Source organism: Bufo gargarizans, chromosome 1, assembly GCF_014858855.1.
Source record: "Bufo gargarizans isolate SCDJY-AF-19 chromosome 1, ASM1485885v1, whole genome shotgun sequence".
Lineage (NCBI taxonomy): Eukaryota > Metazoa > Chordata > Amphibia > Anura > Bufonidae > Bufo > Bufo gargarizans.
Window position 1 is genome coordinate 676796451 of NC_058080.1, and position 14553 is coordinate 676811003.

A 14553-nucleotide genomic window follows, 5' to 3' on the forward strand; every position below is an offset into this window, starting at 1 on the left:
TTACATCATATTATATGCTGCTTGTGTCCAGGGGTTACGACCACCCTGTAATCCAACAGCGGTGGACGTGCCTGTACACTATAGGAAAAAAAGGGTCAGCACGTAGGCACGCATGCGCAGCATCCTCTGTCCCGCCAACAGTGGTGGTTGTAATCCCTGGATACAAGCAGTGTATAATACGATGGAAAAATGAATCAAGCCAGCAAAGGAGGCAATATCGACAACTTTGTATAACTTCATCTACATGATAAATGCCTTTTGCTAAAGTGAGACAACCCCAAGAAGTCAAACAATGAACCCCGCTAACCAGCACTGCCGAATGTGAGCACCATCTGAAAGGTAAGTCACCGTCATTTAGATGTTTCGGCTTCTCGCTCTCATGGAAGATAAAGCATGGAATCTCTGTTGCTCAGTCTGTAAATGTTTGAAGGTTTAAGCTATTACAGATTTGTTTTCTTGGGTGTAGCTTCCCCGTCCTCATAAATTATACAGAATTCTGCTCCAATGAAGCTTTTATTATGGTGGAATGTGCCCCAAGAGACAAGCTTGAGGCACTTGGAAATGTCATTTCTACAGAAACCTGCACTATATAAAACGAGTGCAAGTCATATGTAAAAAGAGGATCCACAAGTATGCCACAGATGTATCCAGCGGTATCGTCACCCCCGCTGTGCCAGGACAGTTAATTTGTTGTAATACTATAATGTGTTTTTGCTGCAGTAACGCATTAAAGGGGGGCGTCCCACAAAAAATATATATATATATATACACAGGTCCTTCTCAAAAAATTTGCATATTGTGATAAAGTTCATTATTTTCTGTAATGTACTGATAAACATTAGACTTTCATATATTTTAGATTCATTACACACCAACTGAAGTAGTTCAAGCCTTTTATTGTTTTAATATTGATGATTTTGGCATACAGCTCATGAAAACCCAAATTTCCTATCTCAAAAAATTAGCATATCATGAAAAGGTTCTCTAAACGAGCTATTAACCTAATCATCTGAATCAACTAATTAACTCTAAACACCTGCAAAAGATTCCTGAGGCATTTAAAAACTCCCAGCCTGGTTCATTACTCAAAACCGCAATCATGGGTAAGACTGCCGACCTGACAGCTGTCCAGAAGGCCATCATTGACACCCTCAAGCAAGAGCGTAAGACACAGAAAGAAATTTCTGAACGAATAGGCTGTTCCCAGAGTGCTGTATCAAGGCACCTCAGTGGGAAGTCTGTGGGAAGGAAAAAGTGTGGCAGAAAACGCTGCGGTGACCGGACTCTGAGGAAGATTGTGGAGAAGGACCGATTCCAGACCTTGGGGGACCTGCGGAAGCAGTGGACTGAGTCTGGAGTAGAAACATCCAGAGCCACCGTGTACAGGCGTGTGCAGGAAATGGGCTACAGGTGACGCATTCCCCAGAAACAGCGGCAGAAGCGCCTGACCTGGGCTACAGAGAAGCAGCACTGGACTGTTGCTCAGTGGTCCAAAGTACTTTTTTCGGATGAAAGCAAATTTTGCATGTCATTCGGAAATCAAGGTGCCAGAGTCTGGAGGAAGACTGGGGAGAGGGAAATGCCAAAATGCCTGAAGTCCAGTGTCAAGTACCCACAGTCAGTGATGGTCTGGGGTGCCATGTCAGCTGCTGGTGTTGGTCCACTGTGTTTTATCAAGGGCAGGGTCAATGCAGCTAGCTATCAGGAGATTTTGGAGCACTTCATGCTTCCATCTGCTGAAAAGCTTTATGGAGATGAAGATTTCATTTTTCAGCACGACCTGGCACCTGCTCACAGTGCCAAAACAACTGGTAAATAGTTTACTGACCATGGTATTACTGTGCTCAATTGGCCTGCCAACTCTCCTGACCTGAACCCCATAGAGAATCTGTGGGATATTGGGAAGAGAAAGTTGAGAGACGCAAGACCCAACACTCTGGATGAGCTTAAGGCCGCTATCGAAGCATCCTGGGCCTCCATAACACCTCAGCAGTGCCACAGGCTGATTGCCTCCATGCCACGCCGCATTGAAGCAGTCATTTCTGCAAAAGGAATCCCGACCAAGTATTGAGTGCATAACTGAACATAATTATTTGAAGGTTGACTTTTTTTGTATTAAAAACACTTTTCTTTTATTGGTCGGATGAAATATGCTAATTTTTTTAGATAGGAAATTTGGGTTTTCATGAGCTGTATGCCAAAATCATCAATATTAAAACAATAAAAGGCTTGAACTACTTCAGTTGTGTGTAATGAATCTAAAATATATGAAAGTCTAATGTTTATCAGTACATTACAGAAAATAATGAACTTTATCACAATATGCTAATTTTTTGAGAATGACCTGTATATATATAATAATTTTCTACAGTTTTCAAAACCAGCACCTGGATCGGAATACTTTTGTAATTGCAGGCACTAAAACTGTATTGTAGGTACTGAGTTATTAGAGTACAGTGATCCCTCAAGATACAATGGCCTCAGGATACAATATTTTCAACAACATACAATGTTCCGACCCATCGCGAGTTGAAACCAGACTCCACATACAATGCCCCAGACTCAGATCCAACCAACCAAGGCCACGTCTCTGGTAATAGCTCTATTGGTTGGTAGTCATCAGCTATTCCTGACTGTTATATGTAGGGTCAAGTTCACACTTCATGTATTGGATCAGTCATTTCCATCAGTTATTGTGAGCCAAAACCAGTAGTGAGGACTACACAGAGATCAGGTATAAGGGAAAGGTCTGCACCTGTTCTGTGTTTTTGACCCACACCTGGTTTTGGCTTACAATAAGGCCATATGCACACCACCGTATGTATCTTGTGGTCCGCACAAAACAAATCCGAAAAAAATACAGGTGACGTCCGTGTGCATTCCATATTTTGCGGAACAGAACCGCTGGCCCCTAATAGAACAGTCCTATCCTTGGACATGTTCTATTTTTTTGAGGAACGGATGTAAAATGAGTGCACACGAGTAACTTTAGTTTTTTTTTGGGGGGGGACCCATTAAAATGAATAGTTACGCATACGGTCCGCAAAATATAAAATAAAAAAAAACACTGAACGGACATGGAATGAAAATACATTTGCGTGCATGAACCCTAACTGATCGAAATAAGTGAGCAAATAACTGAAGTGTGAACTCAGTAAGGACTTGTTTTATTCGTCTTAGTTATCTGCTCATTTTTCTTAAATCTTCATTTTCTCTCATCTTGGATGACATTTTAGGGCTTGGGAACCGATTACTCAAGTGACTATGGTTTTAACATACAATGGTCGTCCTGCAACCAATAATTATTGTAACTTGAGGGACCACTGTATATCTATCTGTATAGCGCCACCTGCTGTTTGCTTTTTCCCCCGATTTCTCTGTCCTGCTCACCAAGATCGAAGTACATGCTCAGTTCCATCCTTCAAGTGCCACCAGCTGCAGCAGAAAGGATACACCCCCCCCCCCCTCCCTGAGAAAGGACACGTCCCCTAAACTGACTGCTTGAAATAAATCTAGCAGAACAATTGAAGCAATGAATGTGGAGATCTCTGGATCCATCTGAGGTACAGGGATGGTTCTAGCTTTGTTAGAAAGAGATTTTAATGTACTAGATCTGGGATGCCCTATAGTTGTTGCAAATTAGGGCATGCTGGGGGTTGTAGTTTTTCAACAGCTGGAGCGCGCCACAGGTTGAGCATCCCTGTACTAGATTATGTACGATTTTCATTTTTTATATTATTCATGGGATAACCCATTTAAGCTAGTAAAGTAATGGTGGCTACATCTGCACATACAGCAACTCACTAATAAGTCAGGACAGAAGACTAGAATATAACAATAGGGCGTGTAAACATTGCTTCTAAATGAACTGTAATTTTTCCAATAAGCTTTAAAGGGGTTAACAAGCGGTCTCTTCCCGCTGGCACACCACTACATCTTTATCAGCTATGCTTTACTTAGCATCTGACAGACTTCAAGAACCTGGAAACCTGGAGAAGTGAGCCAGGGAAACGTAGGACCAGTGGGGAAGAAACATAGAACTAATGATTTCCATAATACAGAAATGTAAAGTATAAATCTAAACACAAACAACCAACAAAACAAAAACATATGAACATTTATGCAAAACGGCTATGGCCTCCTGCACCACCACACCATAGACATTTAGCAGAGTCTGGTGATTGGAGCTGTCCTACTTCATACACCTTCAAAACCAGTTTTTAGGCTACACCTGAGGCTGGCAGGTCCAGCAGAGGTCCAATGTCAGGAATCGGTCAGACCAAAACCGCTGAGTGCAGCTTTTTTTTTTGTTCGGCCAATTCTTGGCATATTTGCCGGGTAGCGTCTGGATCTCACCAGGGCCCCATTATAGTCAATGGGCTCCATTGGGAAGGCAGCAGTATCACGCAACGCCGGATCTGGAGAATTGGCAGGCTGTTCTACGCCGGCACAGCTTGCCTGCCTGAGTTCTCTGTCATACTCTCCATATGACCTCTTTGGATCTTCTACTCCAAATAAGTGGTCATTCATGACATGTCAATCAGATATGCCAGAAGAGGCACATTTCTAGGGCTTTTGGTGCTGGGCAACCTACCAATGTCCACCTCAGACAGCCCTATGAGATTGAAGATAGGACTATCCAAGAAAATCGACAGACAACTTACCCAATAAAATCAAGGCTTCACCATTTTCCTTGTCCTACTACAGAAGGGTTCCCAATGACCTGTAGAGTATGTAGACGCCCATATACCGGCACACAAATATACATATACACGCAGAGTATGTAGACGCCCATATACCGGCACACAAATATACATACACACGCACATAACGTCCCAGCACCTGAGCACAGACAAGCCAGGCCTGCTACAAGAAAACATATGTTTTCACCCTTGCAGACCTTTATGTTAATCGTTCTGTACTTCACTACACTTCACAAAGAACAGATTGTGCCGTAGGTATTAACACTCTGAATATGTAGAAGCAAAGTCATAAATAAAATAAAAAAATACGCCGACTTAATAGAGTTTTTCAGAAAAGGGTCAGGCTGAACGCAAAACCTCTCTGCCCAACCCGCTTGTACACGCCTTTGGAAACTACTATAAACTATTTACAACGTGTCCTTCACCTATTCTTGGCGTTTGCTAGGCTGGACATAGGCTTTCATAAATGAGGTCCTGTCCCCTCTCCTGACATGTCTGATATAGTGACTACTTGCATTCTCCATGTAATAGCAATCCTGGAGCATCTATTCTTATGACCCTGTGATGTGCCATCCCTTTATTATTCCTGCTAGCAGTTATAAATTTAATAATTAGCAGTTTGCAATGAAGGTCCAGATGGGTGTTGCCAATAGAAGCTGTGTCTCTGCACAGTCTGACGCTACCCAATCAGTGGTGCCATTGTTAAACAAGTGTCAAGTGCAGGGACACCCCCCCGGAACTGGTAACACCCATCTGGACCTTAATTGCAGACTGCTACTAATTCATTCCTAACTTTTAGCAGGAATAATAAAAGGAACAGCACAACATGAAGTTATATCAATAGATGCTCCAAAAATTTTATTATTACATGGGGAATTACATGGCAGGTCCTTTTTTAAAGAGGTGCAGTATATATGGCATAGTATATTGAGTTCTACAGGACACAAAGCATGGCATACAGGAAAAATACCTCAGAGGAACCTGAGAGTTGTAGTTGGTCATAGTTTAGAGACCACTGCTCCTTAATCATCGAAGCATCAGTGAGGCACTCGAGGGCATAAGGCCAGGGAGGGCAATGCCTTGCAGCTCTGGGGTCTCAGGTTCGAATCCGACCAAGGATATCATCTGCATGGAGTTTGTATGTTGTTCCTGTGTTTGCGTGGGTTTCCCCCGGGTTCTCCGGTTCCTCCCACACCCTTAGATTGTGAGCCCCATTGGGGACAGTAAGTAATGATAATGTCTGTAAAGCGCTGCGGAATATGTCAGCGCTACAGAAGTGGGCAAAATAAATATAAAATAAAAACTGTTCCTCAGATTAGCAAATTAATAACCCACCCCAACAGTATCATGGTGTTACTAGTTGGAAAGGATCCCTTGAGCTTCAAGGGTCAAGGTCACTAATTCTCCCCTTTCCAGTAAAGTTGATCAAAGTCATTGGGGGTGGTGGGAATTTATCAAGCACTTCAGAATTCAGAACTTTGTGTCTTTCTGGGCTTATTTGCACAAAATATGTTGTTACTGCAAATTTGTAATAATTCACAAAAAAATGTCACAATCATAACTCCAGTAAAGGGGTGTATTCTTATGCAATGGTTAAAGCTCAAGCCCAGAATGTAATAAACTAGAATCTTTGGTTTTAAAATGACAGTTCGGAGTAATATTGCACCGTTTCCTGGTCGATCAATGTGGTCAGGATGTAAAACAGAAGAACACCATAAATAGGACAGAACAGCAAAGTGTTAAACACAGGACTGTAGCAACACCTAACCCAAAAGTCAATGGGGAGACCCAGAGTAGGAGATGACGAAGAGCTGTCCTGATAGACTGGTTAGGTTTTCATCATGACAGCAGTGACAAGAAAGATCCTTAAATGACAAAAGATCCACATATTTTCTATTGCCAACAAGTACACTTAGGCATCAAAGAGAATACAGATTCTAAAGGAAAAACCGGCAACCCCGATCTGTTATATATACTCTATCTATAGCTAGGACTATAGCGACAGTTTCAGCGTCATCTGCGATCATGCCAGGTCTAAAATTGTGGACGGGGAAGGAGGGGGGCAGGCCCGTCTCAGTCATCATTTTCTACGCCTGTTTTAGGCATAGAAAATGGTCTAAATGTAAGACAGCAAGGAAGCAGTCTAACCTTCAAAAGTAGTGGAGGATCCGCTGAAGAGGCCGGCGTCTCTTCATAACGTCGGCGGATCCACCACCAGCTATGGGCCTTTATTAAGACCGGCGTCTTAATAAATGTGCCCCAAAATCCTTAAATATTTGGAGGGCAGACAGACCATTGCAGACTGTAAGTTCTAGCTGCTGTAGAAGATTCTCTTTAAAGTTCAGAACTAAGTTAGATGACATTTGCGAGGGTCATGAAATCTAAAAATAAAAATTTATAGAAAGTCTTAGAACAGATAAAATGTCTTTAGTGGACAAGGAAAGCAGAGGTCCACCTTCAATGGTTAGAAATCAAGCACTATATTTATTAATGGCGACACATATTTTAAATGTGTGACTTCATACGCTAAATGGCAGCTGGATGGACTCCTAAAGCAGAATTGATTCTTTTTATCATTTTTTTAAAGGTTTACTCGGCCAAATAATCATTAAATTAAAGGGGGTTCCTATCTCAGACATTGATGGCAGGTGGCTAGGATATGCCATCAATCGTGGGATCTACAGCTATGTCCAGATCTGGGCCAGTGAAGTGAAGGAGAGTACATTGCAAATGCACAGCGTGCTGTCCATTCACTGCTGCACAAGAGCACTCGCCTATTTTCGGAAGTGCCATAGAGATGAATGAAGAGTGCACTGCACATGCACGGCCACCTTTCCATTCACTGCTATGGGACTGAAGGAAATAGCCAAGACAGTGCTCAGCTATTTTCGGTACTCCCATGGCCATGAATGAAGGGTAGCCCCCTGCTTACGTGGTGCGCTCTCCTTCACTTCAGAGGGCAAGTTATGGAGATAGGAGTGGGTCCCAGAGGTATACCACATTGATGGCATATCCTAGCAATATGCCAACAACGTCTGAGATGGGAACACAACTTTAAGCAACATTTTTCATTTTGGCATGGGCTTCAACCTCGCTGCTAAGGCCCCAGTATAAAAAAACTGAGAAGCCATGCACTGGTTGATACCATTTCTAAACTATAGAAACCTTCCTAATATATGCCATTACTTGCAGTATTAGGATATCATCATTGTGTAAAAAGTCATCTATAATGCACTGAGACCAGACCTACAGAACATCTTCAATACAGCAAAACATTAGTACCTACGACTAAAGCATTGCCTCACGACGGTATTGAATTGGACACTGGACAACTCTACAAAAGAGATAGTAACATAGTACATAAGGCCAAAAAATGACATTTGTTCATCCAGTTCGGCCTGTTATCCTGCAAGATGATCAATGCGTCACTATGACTCTTGGTGGACCACTTATTTATGGGACAGTCCACCATTATTCTGGAGCTGTAGTGATCATGGTTGTTTATTACAGATGGACTAGTTTAGAACTTCTGAATGAAAGTCATAGTCAAATGAGTCTGCTTCAGTGGAGGTTGGGGGGAGGGGGGGGGGTAAATATTTTTAAACCAGAGAATACCTTGATCAAATTAGAGCTGTATTGCATGAACACCACTAACCATCCTAAAGAGGACCTCTCCAGACATGTCTGTTTTAGTAATTACTCGCATCCCTCTTGCAATGACAATTCTGAAGCATCATTCTGATGACTCTTTGGTGTGCCATTCCTTTATTATTCCTGCTAGAAGTTCTGAATCAATTACTGGCAGTTTGAAGTGAAAGTTCAGATGGGTGTTACCAGTAGTGGAGGTGTCCCTGGACAGTTTGACAATTTCTAATTAGTGCTGCCAGTGTCAAACTGTGCAGGGACACACTCCTAATTGGTAAGACCCATCTGGACCTTCCTTGCAGACTGCTAGTAGTTCAGTCATAAAGTTCTAGTAAGAATAATAAAGGAATGGCACAACCTAGAGTCTTCCTTAGAATAGATGCTTTTAAAAGGCTTGTTAAACCCTCTACAAGTGATGGTCTATGCTTAGAATACTCCAACGTTATCGGATCGGTGGGGATCCAGAAAGCACCACAGCTCCATAGCTCCATCCGTTGTGCAGTGGATGGAACTGGTAACTGCATTCACTTCAATGGGAGCAGTGCTGCAGTGACAAGCTCCGTCCATTGCATGGAGCTGTGTAGTTCTGGCGCCAGAGCTACTGCAGAAGAACTGATGGGTGAGGAGTGTCGGACCCCACTGATCATATAGTGATGGCCTATACTGAGGATAGACCATCAGATGTAAAGGGTTGGACTACCTGTGGTTTACACTGCCGGCAGTAGTTCTGGCAGCCTGTTCTGGCAAAGAGTAGCCTGTCAGAGCTATTGATGTTACCGGAATGCCTGTCGGCCGCATTGACCATAATGGGATCTGGCGGAGATCTGGCCGCTACCTGGCAAATATGCCGGGAATCAACCAGACAAAAAAGGGTGCGTGCTCGGCGTTCTCTTCTGGAGCAGCCTGCCAGAACTACTGCCGGCAGTGTGAACCAGGCCTTAAATAAGTTTGCTATTACAGCACCCAGTTCGTTAAGGATGAGACTAAACACTTCTGGTTTTATTCAAATTATGTGACTCTCCAGACAATACAATCCATGAAGAACAAGTTATGAGAGAACCATCCTGAAAGTGGCGACGATATCGGAGTACTTGGTTTCCATTTGCTGCATATCTATACTGGTAATGTAGTGATCACATCAAGAGATGTATAACTATGAACTCAATCCAATCACGTTGCGAGACTACATTTCTTCTCTGGTATAAGCTGGCACAGTATTTCGTCATGTAGCCCGGCCATGCCATAGTAGAAGGAACATAAACTCAACTGAACAAGCCCTTTAAGCCAATAATTATAAAAACTGAAATAGCTTCTGACTAAGACTGAAATTTCTATTATTATGGGTCTCAGTCATCGTCATGTGTCATTACAGGATGCAGTCACAAAACAAACGTATGATACTGTAGTCTGAAGTCCACACCTGCTTCACATATCACCGTATATGTGACATCAGTAGAAGGCTATGGCCATCTTCCCTCTATGTTTTGAAGTCGTACAAACCAATTCCTTTGACAGTTCTTACATAAATAAACCATTATTGTCTGACCTGAAATAAAACCGCCACTCACCCGATGTCACGGCCCTCCCTGGCTTCTTTTCTTCAGTTCACAGTGTGACAGAAAGGATCTCCTGAAACGTCGGCATCCGTTCTCAAGTCAGATACTAATCCAGCAGACACCTAATGGATGCAATAATAGATGAGTATTAACATAGTGCTTAAAGTCATGTATACCATTTACCAGACAGAAGTTGACTAGGAACTTTCTATCCAGAGGGGTTTCCCACCATAAGGGCCACCTATGTAAAGGAGAAATCATAAAATATAGATCATGGGAGTCTGACCACTGTGATTCTCATGGATCCCAAGGACAGGTTGCTGTCAGTCTCATTTGATCCAAGGAAGGCTCAACAACTTGGACTAAAGACGGCTACTAGAGATGGGCAATCGATTTGAAGAAAATTAAGAAGAAAAAAAAGCGTTCATTTTTTAAGTGAGAGACTAGGGAGAAAAAATATATATGAGTCCTAGGAGAAATTTTCAGGCCAATTGGCGCACTTTGGGTAAAATCATTTCGGACCCAAATTAAATTTTGAGCAATTTGCTCATCTCTAGTTTCATCAGACCTATGTCTGTCAAACCATCAATATCTGTAGGCCTGGCAGTTCATCTTCAATAAGCCTGATCCTTTGTTCATAGGAGAGATAAGACACGGTCAAAGGTGCCTAGCAGCGGCTTAGGCCTGTATTACACCAACAGATTATCTGACCAATCTCTGTCCAATTAGACCAGTAGTTGGTGTGTATAAGGCCGCTTTCAGACGAGCGAGTTGTACACTCCGGACTCAGAGCGCGAGTATACGGCAGCTCCCGTCCTAAACTTCCAGCACTGCCGAGGTCACATAGCATTATATTGATTTATGATACTATGTAACCCTTAGAGGTCTGGAATGTATTGGATAACACTGACATAATGCGGTCAGTGTTATCCAATACATTCCAGAACTGTACATAGCATGCGACCCCGGCAGTGCTGGAAGTGTGTAAATGGCCATCTGACCAATAATTGGTCAGATAATCTGTTGGTGTAATACAGACCATCGCTCATTAGCGGCAGTGGTAATTGGAATTTTTCAGCAGGTTGAAAAATGATTGTTTGCCGGAGGCAGATGTTTGTGATCACGATCTGCTGTCGGCAAACAGTGATTCAGTATGGGGACAAGCAATGGCTTTAGTGATCGCTCCTCCCCATACTGAGGAGGAGATCGCCTCATGTAATAGCAGCAGTCGCCATGTAATTGCCGGGGAGGAACGCTTCCTTTCCCACAATCGCATCTAATATAAGCCTTATTTCTCCATTTTCGTCTTCTACAGACTACATAGGCGCAGTGTATATTATGATTTTAGTAGGAATGGATGCATGTGGTTTGTCCTCAAGCGCCTCGATCTCAGGATTGACGGGGTCTCATTCACACTGTAAAACACAAGCCGCTTATGGAGGAAGCCATGTGCCGTAAGAAGATGGTACAAGGTTATTTGCTTCTATTCGACTGTTATTTAAGGAAAGCACTGGCGGCCAGAAACTTCTCATGAGAGGGACCGTCCTACACAAATCCTCGGCTCCTGGAAGCCATTGACTCCGATACGGTAACTGTAGGTAGGGTACCGCGCTGTCAGCGAGGTGAACAGTCTTCCCTCCATAGACTCATCATGTCAATTTACTATTTTTGACTCCGACTAAAAAAAGCCCATTGAGCATCTGCAGTTCATTAGCTACACTTCAATGATAATAACATTACCAAAACCTATTTCTAGATTTGTTTTGCTGAGTTCAATTCTCTGGGAGAAAATTCTACTTAAAGAAACAAAATCATTTTTCATCACAGAGGCTCCGACGAGCACAACAGCTGCGCTGAAGCTTACAAGGCAAGTATGTCAGAATGATCGCTGCGTTCAGCTGCACGCTTACACCAATGAACGGCTAATTATATTCAAACATATTGCGGTTTGTAAAGGGTAGGTCAGACCCCAGCACCAAGACTTCAATCTTTATAGACCATTAGACAGCCCAACATGATATTTATTAAAGAGGTTATCCTCTTAAAGAGAACCAGTCACGTTCAAAATGTAGTCCTATCAGTAGGCACCAAAATTTAGAGCAAAATCGCTAAAAAAGGTTCAGTAAATCTAATAATTTATTCATGTAAACCTATGCTCGTTCTGGGGGTAGGAGTCCAGTGGGCGGTCCTGCTCCGTGAACAGATGCCTCCTATCAGGCTCGGGCTGGCCCACAGGGGAACAGGTAAATCCCCCGGTGGGCCCCTGAGAAAGATGGGTCGCTAGTCCCCCACCTTCTGCACAAGTAGCACATGGCACAGTAGAGAGAGTGACTGCACCACATGTAGATAAGCAGCATACAGCACCTCAATCAGATAAAAACTGGATAGATTATTTCGCAAACTACTGTTTATTACTGTACATGCATAAGCTGAGACAGAGGCAGGCCAGCCATTATTCTTTTTTACTAGGGACCCACCTTCTTGAAGTTAACGCAGGGACCCCCACAATCATCTTGAAGGTCCGTGAGCAAGAAGAATAAACAGAATGGTCCAATCTATGGGTAACCTGTGTCCATCGCCTGTATTTCTTTGCACTATTGTTGTCTTATGTTACAGGGGTTTAGTTTTTAAGGCAAATCATTAAAAGTTATATAATAATTTATTAAAATGGGGAGGTTTTTTCTTTATTCTGAGTTTCCACTCCCCGAGGTATATCTTCTCATTACGGTGAATGGTGTTGACATTTCTTACAAAACTAGACCTTGTTCTGCTCAGCTCCTCCTGCTCTATAACATGCCGTCTGAAGATTGGACTGCATTTTCCGAAAGATGGGCTCCCTTTCAACAACCTCTTTGCATACACTCGGATAGGGCATATACCTGTAGACTAGGACCAGTTTATGCATAGAACAGATTTTGGGGTACGTTCATTCCAGCGTTTTGAAATGCCAGAACAGCCAGGTAATGCCAGGAACCACCCCGGATCCCCATTGACCACAATGGGAACCTACGTGGATCCGGCTACTTCCCAGCATAAATGCCAGTCCTGCATGCAGAACGTTTGTCCAGCCAAAAGCTGGAATGATACCGGAAAGCAGCCAGATCCCCATTGGAGCCCATTATAGTCAATGGGGATCCGGCTGTTCCAGGACACGGTGAACACCAGAACAGGCTGATGTGAATGTAGGGTAGCACATGAAAATCTTGTGCGTCTGTGCATTACTTGCATGTCCGAACATTTTAATGGAAGTCATGCAATGTTTTATTTCAAATGTGTACTCAGGACCAAGGGTGATGAACTGTCTACCAGTACATCTGTTATGGGTTATGAGGATGGGTGCAGACCTACAAAGTGGTCTTCTGTGGCCATACAGAAAATATATATATAATTACAGACTGTATCGTGGCCTATTTAGGCTATGTTTCTATAGAGGAGCACATCAATTACAAGACAACAGCTTATGTATATTTCAATACCAAGTTATACATCCAATAGAAACCATTAAAGAGATTTGTCATTACACTTCTAGAGCTGTAACAAGACATTTAAGGGATAATCTGACTTAACTTATGTCCACATAATTCATTCAGGAGTAGACATGGTGAATATGGTTTCTCTGATCATTCCTATTGGTTTCCATCAAGATCAGAGTGTCTGATGTGTTGTACATTATTGATGGGGTCATCACTGTTGATGATTTAAGGGGCTGTCTCACTTCAGCAAATAGCATTTATCATGTAGAGAAAGTTCATACAAGGTCCTTACTAATGTATTGTGATTCTCCATATTGCCTCCTTTGCTGGCTTGATTCATTTTTCTATCACATTATACACTGCTTTTATCCAGGAGTTACGATCACCCTGTAATCCAGTAGCGGTGGTCGTGCTTGCACACTATAGGAAAAAGAACCGGCCTACGCGCGCTCCCATGGTCCAGGCCACCAGAGAGGCTGGTGCCTTTTCCCATAGTGTGCAAGCACAACCACCACTGCTGGACTGCAGGGTGGTCATAATCTCTGGACATGTGCACTGTATAATGCAATTGAAAAACGTATCAAGCCAGCAAAGGAGGCAAATTTCAGATCTCCAGAAGTGGTTCAAGATTGTTAAATTCTTGAACAACCCTCAGAAATGTGCCGGGGTAGCTGCTTTAATGACTGCCTCCCACAATATTTTGTCTTGCAGAAGAAAGAAAAAAAAAGGAGATGATTTTAAAGAGTCTTCTCTAGGGTATGCAATGTTAAATGATGCATATCGTTTCCAACATGACATTAGTTTCAAACACACAATTTTGAGACTGATGTTTTAAATTCATAATTTATCAGCTAGAAGGCATGAAATTCTCCCGACATTTTACTCAACCTGGAAAACTTCCCGTAGTCCAGAACACAGTCTTTAATAAAAACACTATCTTTCGGGCTGCACAAAAACATGACACCGTCTTATGTTCTGCACGTAGCGGTCTACAGAAAAGTACGGACAAATGATGACTATGTTATACAATACAACAGGAGAAGGGGGGTGGGGGATCTCTGATGATTTATGGGACAGACATCAGTCAAAAATAATAAATGGGTTAACTGAAACAAAACATGGCAGTTGTTCAATAGATGTTGGGGTGTCTGCCATTGGGTGAAACAAGAACCAAGC

At 42.7% G+C, this 14553-nt stretch overlaps 1 protein-coding gene across 3 annotated transcripts in view; it reads right to left on the minus strand.

The window, feature by feature from the left end:
• The window catches only part of ERBIN (erbb2 interacting protein), a 209115-nt gene that overhangs the window by 163849 nt on the left and 30713 nt on the right, over positions 1–14553 (minus strand). For all 3 annotated transcript variants that reach the window (XM_044276141.1, XM_044276140.1, XM_044276139.1), the window contains exon 2: positions 9917–10026. The gene's annotated coding sequence lies outside the window, so the exon portion shown is untranslated. The remainder of the gene's footprint in view (positions 1–9916; positions 10027–14553) is intronic.